At 42.7% G+C, this 9,375-nt stretch overlaps 1 long non-coding RNA gene across 1 annotated transcript; it reads right to left on the bottom strand.

Annotated features, from left to right (window-relative positions):
- Positions 1–3,617: 3,617 nt before the first annotated feature.
- LOC120371278 lies at positions 3,618–8,731 on the bottom strand. Its single transcript, XR_005584248.1, has 3 exons — positions 8,644–8,731; positions 7,598–7,644; positions 3,618–3,821 (listed from the first exon to the last, which is right to left on the bottom strand). It is a non-coding gene; the product is annotated as an uncharacterized LOC120371278 (long non-coding RNA).
- Positions 8,732–9,375: the final 644 nt, after the last annotated feature.

Below are 9,375 nucleotides of genomic sequence, written 5' to 3' on the forward strand. Positions count from 1 at the left end.
AATTGCCCCATCAATCTGAAATCTTCTGCCACCCCACCGATGGGGAGTCACAGCAAATGGAGAGTCACAGGGTATGTCTATACTGCAGTTATAAACCCGCTGCTGGCCAGGCCAGCTGACTTGAGCTTGGGCTAAGAGGCTATTTAATTGCAATGTAGACATTTGGGCTTGGTGCAGCCTCAGCCCTGGGACCCTACAACCTCATAGGCTCCTAGAACCCGGTAAAACATTTTTTCAGTCAGGGGTATGAAAAAAACCCATATTCCTCACAGACATAAGTTTCACCAACAAGCACTGGTGTGGACAGTGCTATGTTGGCGAGAGAGCATCTCCCACTGACATAACACCGCCACACGTTGGGAGTGATTTAATTAAGCCATGGGAGAGCTCTCTCCTGTCTGCACAGAGCGGCTACATGGGAGACCTTACAGCGACACAGCTGCAGAGGTACAGCCGTGCTGCTGTAAGCTCTCTAGTGTATATATAGCCAGAGAGAGAGAGAGAGAACAAAAACACAATGGACATGGAAGTATTCTGAGAAGGAGCAAAAAAACCTCAGAGAAACCCTGGCAGCATGACCCTGAGAACTAGCTCAGAGAGCTTTTGGGCAGAGTGCTGGCTGAAAGAGGCGTGGAACCATAAGCAAAGAAACCATCCACTGTTGTTTGATTCCTGCTGTGTTCAGGGAAACAGGACTTGGTACACTGTTTGTAAATAAAAAGGATTGCATCAAATACACATTTGACTTTATCATCAATTTCTCTTTCTAATCAGAACAACCCTCAAGCCCCAGAAATTGGTGACTGACTTGGGTAAAAAGAGAGTAACATATTTATATTATATAATGTTATAACTTATAAAGTCTAAATGAAAGATTTCAGCCTTATTAAAAACTAGTCATTTTGACCTTATAGAAATTAACTGTTTCACTAATTTCCCATTGAAACCTTCTGCAAAATCAATGCAGTCCCTTCAAAATGTTTCAGTTTTGTTGAATCAACATTTGTTGATAGAAAAACATCAGATGGAACACTTTTGACTATCTCTATTCAGTATACAATGTATCAGATCATAGTAACAGAGCTGGAAAAGACACACCACATCACCTACTCCATCCTCCTCCCCCCACCAGGTATGTACTTATGATTAGCTAACATTAAGGTCAGTGACCATTGCAAGTCCTCAGTATATCTGAAAATCATGCATCAGGTTTCTCAGAAGTGGAGTGATTCCCCCCCAAAAATCAATCAATCAATGAACACTTCTAAGAATCTGGCTGTGTAAATAATCCTGTTTACAATTATACACATTGTGGACACAAGAGGGCACTCTCCTTAAACTTTTCAGAGCCATAAATTTATCTGCAGAACTGAGCAAAAATCAGAATTTTTTACTCCCACTGGCCACGGTTCGCCGTTCCAGGCCAATGGGGGCTGTGGGAAGCGGCATGGGTCAAGGGATGTGCTCGCTGCCGCTTCTCGCAGTCCCCATTGGCCTGGAATGGTGAACCGCAGCCAGTGGGAGCTGTGATCAGCTGAACCTGCGGATGCTGCAGGTAAACAAACCATCCCGGCCCTCCAGCGGATTCCCTCACAGGCTGCATACCAAAGAGTTGCCGATCCCTGTGTTAGACCCTCGAGGGAGTCACTCCCTTCCTTTGGTCAGTTTGGAACTGTGATGAGATAATGCTCACCTGACTCTAAACGGGGGAGGGCAAAGTCAAGAGGAAAGAAAGGACATGATAAAAGGGAGAGACATTTTGCCATGCTCTCTATCTTCCACCTACATCTACAGACACCACCACCAAGTGACTGAAACGTTGATCAAAGGGAAGACCCTGACTGAAAAGTAACCAGCCAGCCTGTGGTGAGAAGCATCTAAGTTTTTAAGGACATTGGAAGTGTTAAGAGCAGCTTAGAATGTGTTTTGCTTTTATTTCATTTGAAAAATGTCACTTGTTATGCTTTGACTTATAATCGCTTAAAGTCTGTCTTTATAGTTAATAAATCTGTTTGTTTTATTCTACCTGAAGCAGTGTGTTTGGTTTGAAGTGGGTCAGAGGCTTCCCTTGGGATAACAAGCCTGGTACACATCAATTTCTTCGATAAATTGATGAACTTATATGAGTGTGCAGCATCCAGCGGGCATAACTGGACACTGCAAGACAGAGGTTCCTAGGGCTGTGACTGGGACTGCAGATATTGGCAAGTGTCATTCACTTGTAAGTAGCTGGGAGCAGCTTACATGCCAGAGGCTGTGTGTGAACAGCCCAGGAGTGGGGATTCTCACAGCAGAGCAGGGTAAGGCTGGCTCCCAGAGTCAAGGATTGGAGTGACCTAGCAGATCACCAGTCCAGATAACACCATAGGGGAATGTCACACTCCCCAATGGGCCAGACTCCCTGGTTGGACTACATCTCCATGATATACCTGGCTGCACCCATGTGACTCCCATGATGCACCACAGTTCAGTGACTGGGAAGACTGTTGCTTCATGGGACAAGTAGCGTGACCAGGGAGCTCAGCCCATAGGAGAGAATGGGCACCCGAACTGTGACTCCCATAACACAATGAGCCACAACAGGGAGAAAATTTTATTTTGAACTGATTCTCACCAAAATGTTTTAGGTAATTTCAACCCAAAGTATTTCCATGTGGAAATTGAACCAAAATGGAGAGTTCTGTTGCCACAATTTTCATGGATCCCCAAAGCCAGGCCTTTTTGACTGCAGAATGAACCATGGAGAGGCTGTGATGCCAAGAAAAATAAACAACAAATGTTCAGCATGAGTTGTATCAGTTTAATGTATTAACGGTTTCTTCACAGTGAAAGGGAAAGAAACTTACTTTAAAAAGAGTCTAAGATTCTCTGTTACATTTCCAGGCTCCCAAATTAAGGGGGGCCCATGGACATTAGCTTCCTGCCAAGTGAAAAATGTAAACAGTTACAAAAGGAAGATCCTTCCTTCCCCAGATAAGTAGCAATTCCACACCCAGCTCACCCAATTCCTTTCATCTTCACTCTGTGTTTTCAAAATTACTTTAGAATGAATAAAGAGCTCTTCATTCCAGGATCTTCACAGAGCACACAGACAACAGCAGAGCCTAGAACAAGGTACAGTAAATTTCTTATTCTGGATACCACCTGGTGGCTCCAAATGCTACACATATTACATATCCTATGCACCCAGAGAGCTAGTGGAGCAGGGGCACACAGGGTACATATCAATGGAACCCATATTAGTGATTAAGATGTCCCACATGCTTTGGGGCTGGAACCATCTTTATGTTGTGTTTGTACTTTGCTTGGCACAATGGTATCCTGATCCCTGACTGGGGCCTCCAGGCTCTACCTCAGTACGAAGAGACAATGATGATAATCTACAAGTTTCAGTGCCTCAAGTTGCACCTTAAAACAGATGAGTCCTGAGTTCACAAAGACCCTTTGGATTTAATCCATCATCTATTTACATGTGTATAATACACTCTTCTGAAAAGCTCAGAAGTCTGGAAAAACCATCTAAACAATACTGCCATTTCTGTACCGTTCCCATTAAATAGGATAATTTGATTATTTACAGCAGAGCTCCTGAACTGCATGGCTGAGATGGCTCCCGAGTAACTACATGTGCTGATCATACCTAAAACCAGCTCTGCATGTTGGGGTTACAGCTGCTGTTAAGAGAAGCTTATAGAGGCGTATTCAGTCTGTGACTCTGATCTGCGCTGCCTCTGCCCAGTGTCTTCTCCAATTCTTGCATAAATTGTTGATACCGTCATTGGTAATGAACTTTCCATGTGAGATTCCTCATGGTTTGGGACCTAGATAAAAACAAACCACCCCGCCCCCAACTGAGTTAAGAAACTTGTTCTTGGGGATCAGTCTTAATTAAAAAGAAATTTCTTTGTATATTTATATATCTACTATATATTTATCTATTTATATTTCTTTATCATATAACACCAAGGACCAATAATTGGTTCAGCAGCTGCTCCTTCTACATCCTCCTCCCTTGAGCTTAAAGTTGGGCCAGGAACTACTGACTGCAATTGAAAACAATAAAATAAGGGACAAATTAAGTTTACAGAGGCCAAGACTGACATTGTGACATACTGTAAAAGTACTGTGATCTGAGGCCCTGGACCAGTCAACGTATGGAAAGCATGTTCAGCCAATCAGGGATATGGCTCAAATCACATGCTAGAAATAACATTATATTTCTCCCATGTGCTTACCCCATGGACCTATTCCTAAAGGCCAGGCCCAAACTCGGGATGTGCCTTGCACAGCAGATCGGTGCAGAACACAACTATCCAGAGAGAGATAAACATTTGCAAAAAGCCTTTTATGGAGAGATCAGAGAAGCTATCACAGTTAGAACAGAGCAATGCTGATTGGCTGAGGCAGTCTGAGCTCAGGACTGAGGTCAAGCTCATTTGTGACTCAAGTTGAATCATTTATAAAGCTTTAGTCATGGGCCTGTTTGTAAGTGGATCAGTGGAACTGTCTGAGCTTTTCTCTGTACTGGGTGTCACAGGGAGCAAAGGAGTATTAGTGGGAAGGATGAGAGTCAACCATGCAGAGCTTGGTGGGAGGTATGGAATGGGGAGAGGGAAGGACAGACAGAGAGCTGGGGGATGGAGATGGTGACATATGGGGGACCCAGTATTCACACCGAGCTCAGCTTTATACAAGTTTGTGTTTAGCCATGTGCATGGTGATTCGTGCAGCTTTGGTTTTAAAGTGAGCTGGTTCTTCCATCCCCAGCAGCAGACAACTTAGTCTTGCAAAGACAGGCGACACCAGGGTATGTAGGAGAAGCACACAAAACCACACCATGCAGAGCTATAGCAACGCTTGCTGTTGTTGCAAGAAAATCATGAAACCACACTGACCCTCAGCAAGGGGAAATAGCCACCCAGAATGACCAATGTCAGGGCTGTAAGAGCGTCCATGCTGAGGAATGTGATCAGAGTCAGAAAGACTGAGAAGGAAAACGCCTGTAACGCTGAGAGAGTTAATGGGGAGTTTTTACTTTGGCTACATTCAAAACTTCAAAGCGCTGCCACAGGAGTGCTACCGCGGCAGTGCTTTGAAGTGCGAGTGTGGTCGCGGCGCCAGCGCTGGGAGAGAGCTCTCCTGCGCTGCCGGTACTCCACCTCCCCGAGGGGATTAGCTTACAGCGCTGGGAGCCGCGCTCCCAGTGCTGGGGCACTGTTCACACTGGTGCTTTACAGCGCTGTAACTTGCTGAGCTCAGGGGGGTGTTTTTTCACAACCCTGAGCGAGAAAGTTGCAGCGCTGCAAACGCCAGTGTAGCCAAGCCTGGCAAATGGGGCCCTGGCCAGGATAGCCGATAGGTGCTACCATGATATAAATACTAAATAATAATCATTATCACCACCATTATCCAGCATCACAGAACAGATTTGACCTCCCTCTCAGATTAACAACCCTCCTTCCCTTTTACAAATGCTAATTCCCATTAATATCTGTGTCCTTCTCTAGTGAAGTCACTTTTGCTCACTCAGAGAAATGTTGCAACAAACCAGTTAATGATTTTGGAGCAGTGTCATTGCTCAGACCCTGTGGGCTGATACTCGCTCTGGCCATGCAGCTGGGAGGAGAAGGCTGCAGGGTTTGATGACGAAGCCTCCAGGGCCACAAAACCCACAGTTTCAGCAGCCGGGTTTTAACAGCCTGCACGAAAGTCAAGCGCTTCTCTTCCCCGAAGGCCCACCCTCCAGTATCTGCCACCGTGTTGGGAGGGAGTAGTGGTAACAGCCAATGTCAATCCTCCTACATCTCAGCACTCACATCATACAAAACTGTATGAGGCTTGCACATGTTCTAAGTACTATTCAATGGGCCTGTCTAGACTAGGAAAACAGGTTATAGGTTAGAATGTGTTAGCCAACATGTTAGTGTAAATAGGGTTTAGCATATTTAAAAATATGCTCTGTCTTCATGGTCAACCATCAGTTTCCCACTAATGTTTTAAATGTGTTAAACCCAGTCTACACTAAATGGTAAGTGGTGTTAAAATGCTTTAAACTACCTATTTCCCCAGTCTAGCCATTGTGCACAAGAGTTTTGAAGAATCCAATCCCAGTTAGTACTGTACAGAAAACAGGCATTACTAGTTAGGTGCATCCTGACAACAGCCTATCATTTGTCTCTGTCTGTCTCCTAGATTAATTAAAAAGTAGCCCTATAATTTCCAGTAGCAATGAGCACAGCTCAGGAGTGATATATGCAGTGATGTAAATTACTCGATAGATAGGAGAGAGAGGCAGAAGATAATTGAAAGAGGCAAAGTACAATTATCTAATTTGTGCTAATGAGATAATCTGTGGATACGCAAAATGAAATTAGTTCCGCTTGTATGCAAAGTGGTCAGAGGCTTCAGTGTATAATATGTGTGTGTGTGTGTGGGGGGGGTAGAACAAGAAGAAAAGGGGATGTGAATGATCATAAAGGAGAACCTCCAACTAAGCTTCTTCTGTAGTTGTGGAAACAGGCCAAGAACGACTCGTAGAGAGTTGCAAATCAAAGGCAACCGCTCCCTTTGCAGTCCACTGGGGTCAGAGTCTAGTGCCTTGCAGGGCATGAGGCAGTTTGCATTTACTATGGTTAGTGTTTGATTATGCATTTTCTCAGTTTGTTGTGTTTCAATCTCTGTAATGAGCTTTGCTGCTATAATGTTATGTCCGAGTCCCAAAATATTGTCAGCAATACCATGGTGGCTGCTGATCACATTCATTGCAGGGAAGAGCCTGAGATCATGTAAAAGCAGCTGGCAACATGGAAGAGCCAGGCTAGTGGACTGAACTGGGGCTGAAGCTGCATTAGAAGAGTGGCAGGGGAAACTGGAGCCGTGAGAAGTTACTGTATCCCATTTGGCATCATTTCAGAGTATTGTTGTATTGGAATTTCACATTTACAGCCATATGATTATGTATTTGCATATTTAGCTGTTTTTGTTATTCCCCAAAATCTAAATAAAAATGTATAACTGATCATTTAAGCACGTAAAAAGTACAGATATCTCACTAAGGCAACCTATATATATTACTAATCACCTGAGTTAGTTTTAGAGCTGAGCAAATATTTAATCTTTAATCGTTTCAGAAATATTCTTTTTCTGTTTTGTCCTGTTAATGATGTATATTGTTGGGAAGCAATTCTAGGTGTGCAGATTGTTTGCAAAGAGCTTGTTGTAAGTATTCAAAATTCTTAATTGGATACATGGATGATGTCACTTATAGAACCAGGCTTCTGGTGCAAATGCTTATATTTGTTTGTTCAAAATTTGCCTTCTTTAAATATTTTCACAAACTTGCTTATGAGCCAAATCCCTTGCTGGTCTAAATCAGCAGTGTTCCATTGGAGTCAACTGGCTTTTGAATCAATTTAGCTTAATTTGGTCAGGTAATGAATTAATCTAAAATAACACAAGCCAGTTGTAAACTGATCTAAGAGTGTCCACACAGGAATTTACATCAGTTTAACTCAGTTTAAAATCTGTTTGTAGTTAAACTAGTGCAATTTATATATGGAGATACCAGATCTCTGTGTTTTATTATGTTGTACAGTACCTCTTCTTGTTGCTTTATAATTCTTGTCCTCCTCTGCTGAACTGCACCTGTGAAAGTTGTTTGAATAGTTAATATTTTACAGGGACTGTAGACATTCTGTGCTTCAGATAAATCACTTGTATCTATGCGGATCTGTTAATTCTTGTAATCAGTAGTTGCACTGTGCTTTTGAAACCAAAGACATCCATCAGTGACACAAAGAGAAATGGATTTTTGTCTTTGAGTTAGAGATTTGTGTGTGTGTGTGTGTTCTGGGAGCAAAGGGGGAAAATTTATTTACAAATAATTAACCTCACATTCCTGAAAGATCCATTGGAAAGTGTCTAAAAGATTATGAGACTGATTCTCTCCTCACTAACATCAGTTTTACACTATGTGCCCGCAGCAACTTCAGTGGCATTACTCCTGATTTCCACTGGTATAAATCAGAGGAGAATCAGGCCTTTAGGTTTAATCATTTGCATTAACTATAGTATTTTAGTTACATATCCCTCCAAAATACTGTGTCTCCCTGTGACATTTCCTTCAGGGGGAGGTCCTAAAGTGTCGCTCACAACTTTCCATCCCTCCACCTGCAAAGGCTCCATATTGTACTAGAGACATCACCTATTATTATTTGTGATATGGGACAATTTATTGTAGTGCCCTGATATTGAGCTGCAAACACTCCAGCGTTTGCATCTTGAATCACAACATGGAGACAATGTGTTGCAATATTGCATTGCACCAGCACAATGTCTTTATATACAGATGCCATGGAGTCAATCTGTGAGTCTTTATCCTGTCACTCTGTCAGAAAACCCTAAATAAATCCATGTCCCTTTAGTTGCCTTGTGACAACTTCCCTATGGCTTCCCAGTGGATCAGAAGCATTGTGCACATTTCAGGACGCAATGTAATGGAAAAGCTTCACTCTGGCTGGGAGGGCAGCACATGGACTTCCCAGAAGCTAGTCAGGGTCATTTGGATTTGTTCATTAAAAAGTAATTTTGAAGAATCTGAAGCACCAACAGCAGCGAGTGAGGTGTATGAGGAAGACCACTCACCTTTATGCTGTCTGCAGCAGAAGAACAGCAACAGAAGGAGCAGGAGGAAACTGAAGCCTCCAGTGATCTGAAGTCCAAGAAGGAGGTCTGGAAATTGATTTGGTTCATTTCCTGTTTCTTTTCTTGTTCCTGACATATAAAAGGAAATAAGTTGTCTGAATATTTGATAAAGAAATAACTATAATGGCAAATGTATATTTTTCAGAGAAGGTCTTGGTAGGTTACAGGACTGTGCTGAACTCAGGCAGCAGTGCTAGGACAGCATAAGTCAGTGGTTCTCAACCTTTCCAGACTACTGTAGCCCTTTCAGGAATCTGATTTCTCTTGCGTACCCACAAGTTATTTAAAAACGACTTGCTTACAAAATCAGAGATAGAATTACAAAAGTATCCCAGCACACCAGTACTGACAAATTGTTTCCATTCTCATTTTACCATATAATTATAAAATCAATTGGAATATAAATATAGTACTTACATTTCAGTGTATAGAGAAGTATAAACAACTCATTGTCTGTATGAAATTTTAGTTTGTACTGACTTTGCTAGTGCTTTTTATGTAGCCTGTTGTAAAACTAGGCAAATAGCTATTTGAGTTGATGTACCCCCAAAAACCTCTGCATACCCCCAGGGGCACATGTACCCCTGGTTGAGAACCACTGGCATAAGTGATGATTTCAGATAATGGCTCTTAGTACTTGCTACCTGGCTGACTATGCAGCTGTGGAGCACT

This window comes from Mauremys reevesii, linkage group 9, assembly GCF_016161935.1.
Source record: "Mauremys reevesii isolate NIE-2019 linkage group 9, ASM1616193v1, whole genome shotgun sequence".
NCBI classification, from domain to species: Eukaryota; Metazoa; Chordata; order Testudines; family Geoemydidae; genus Mauremys; species Mauremys reevesii.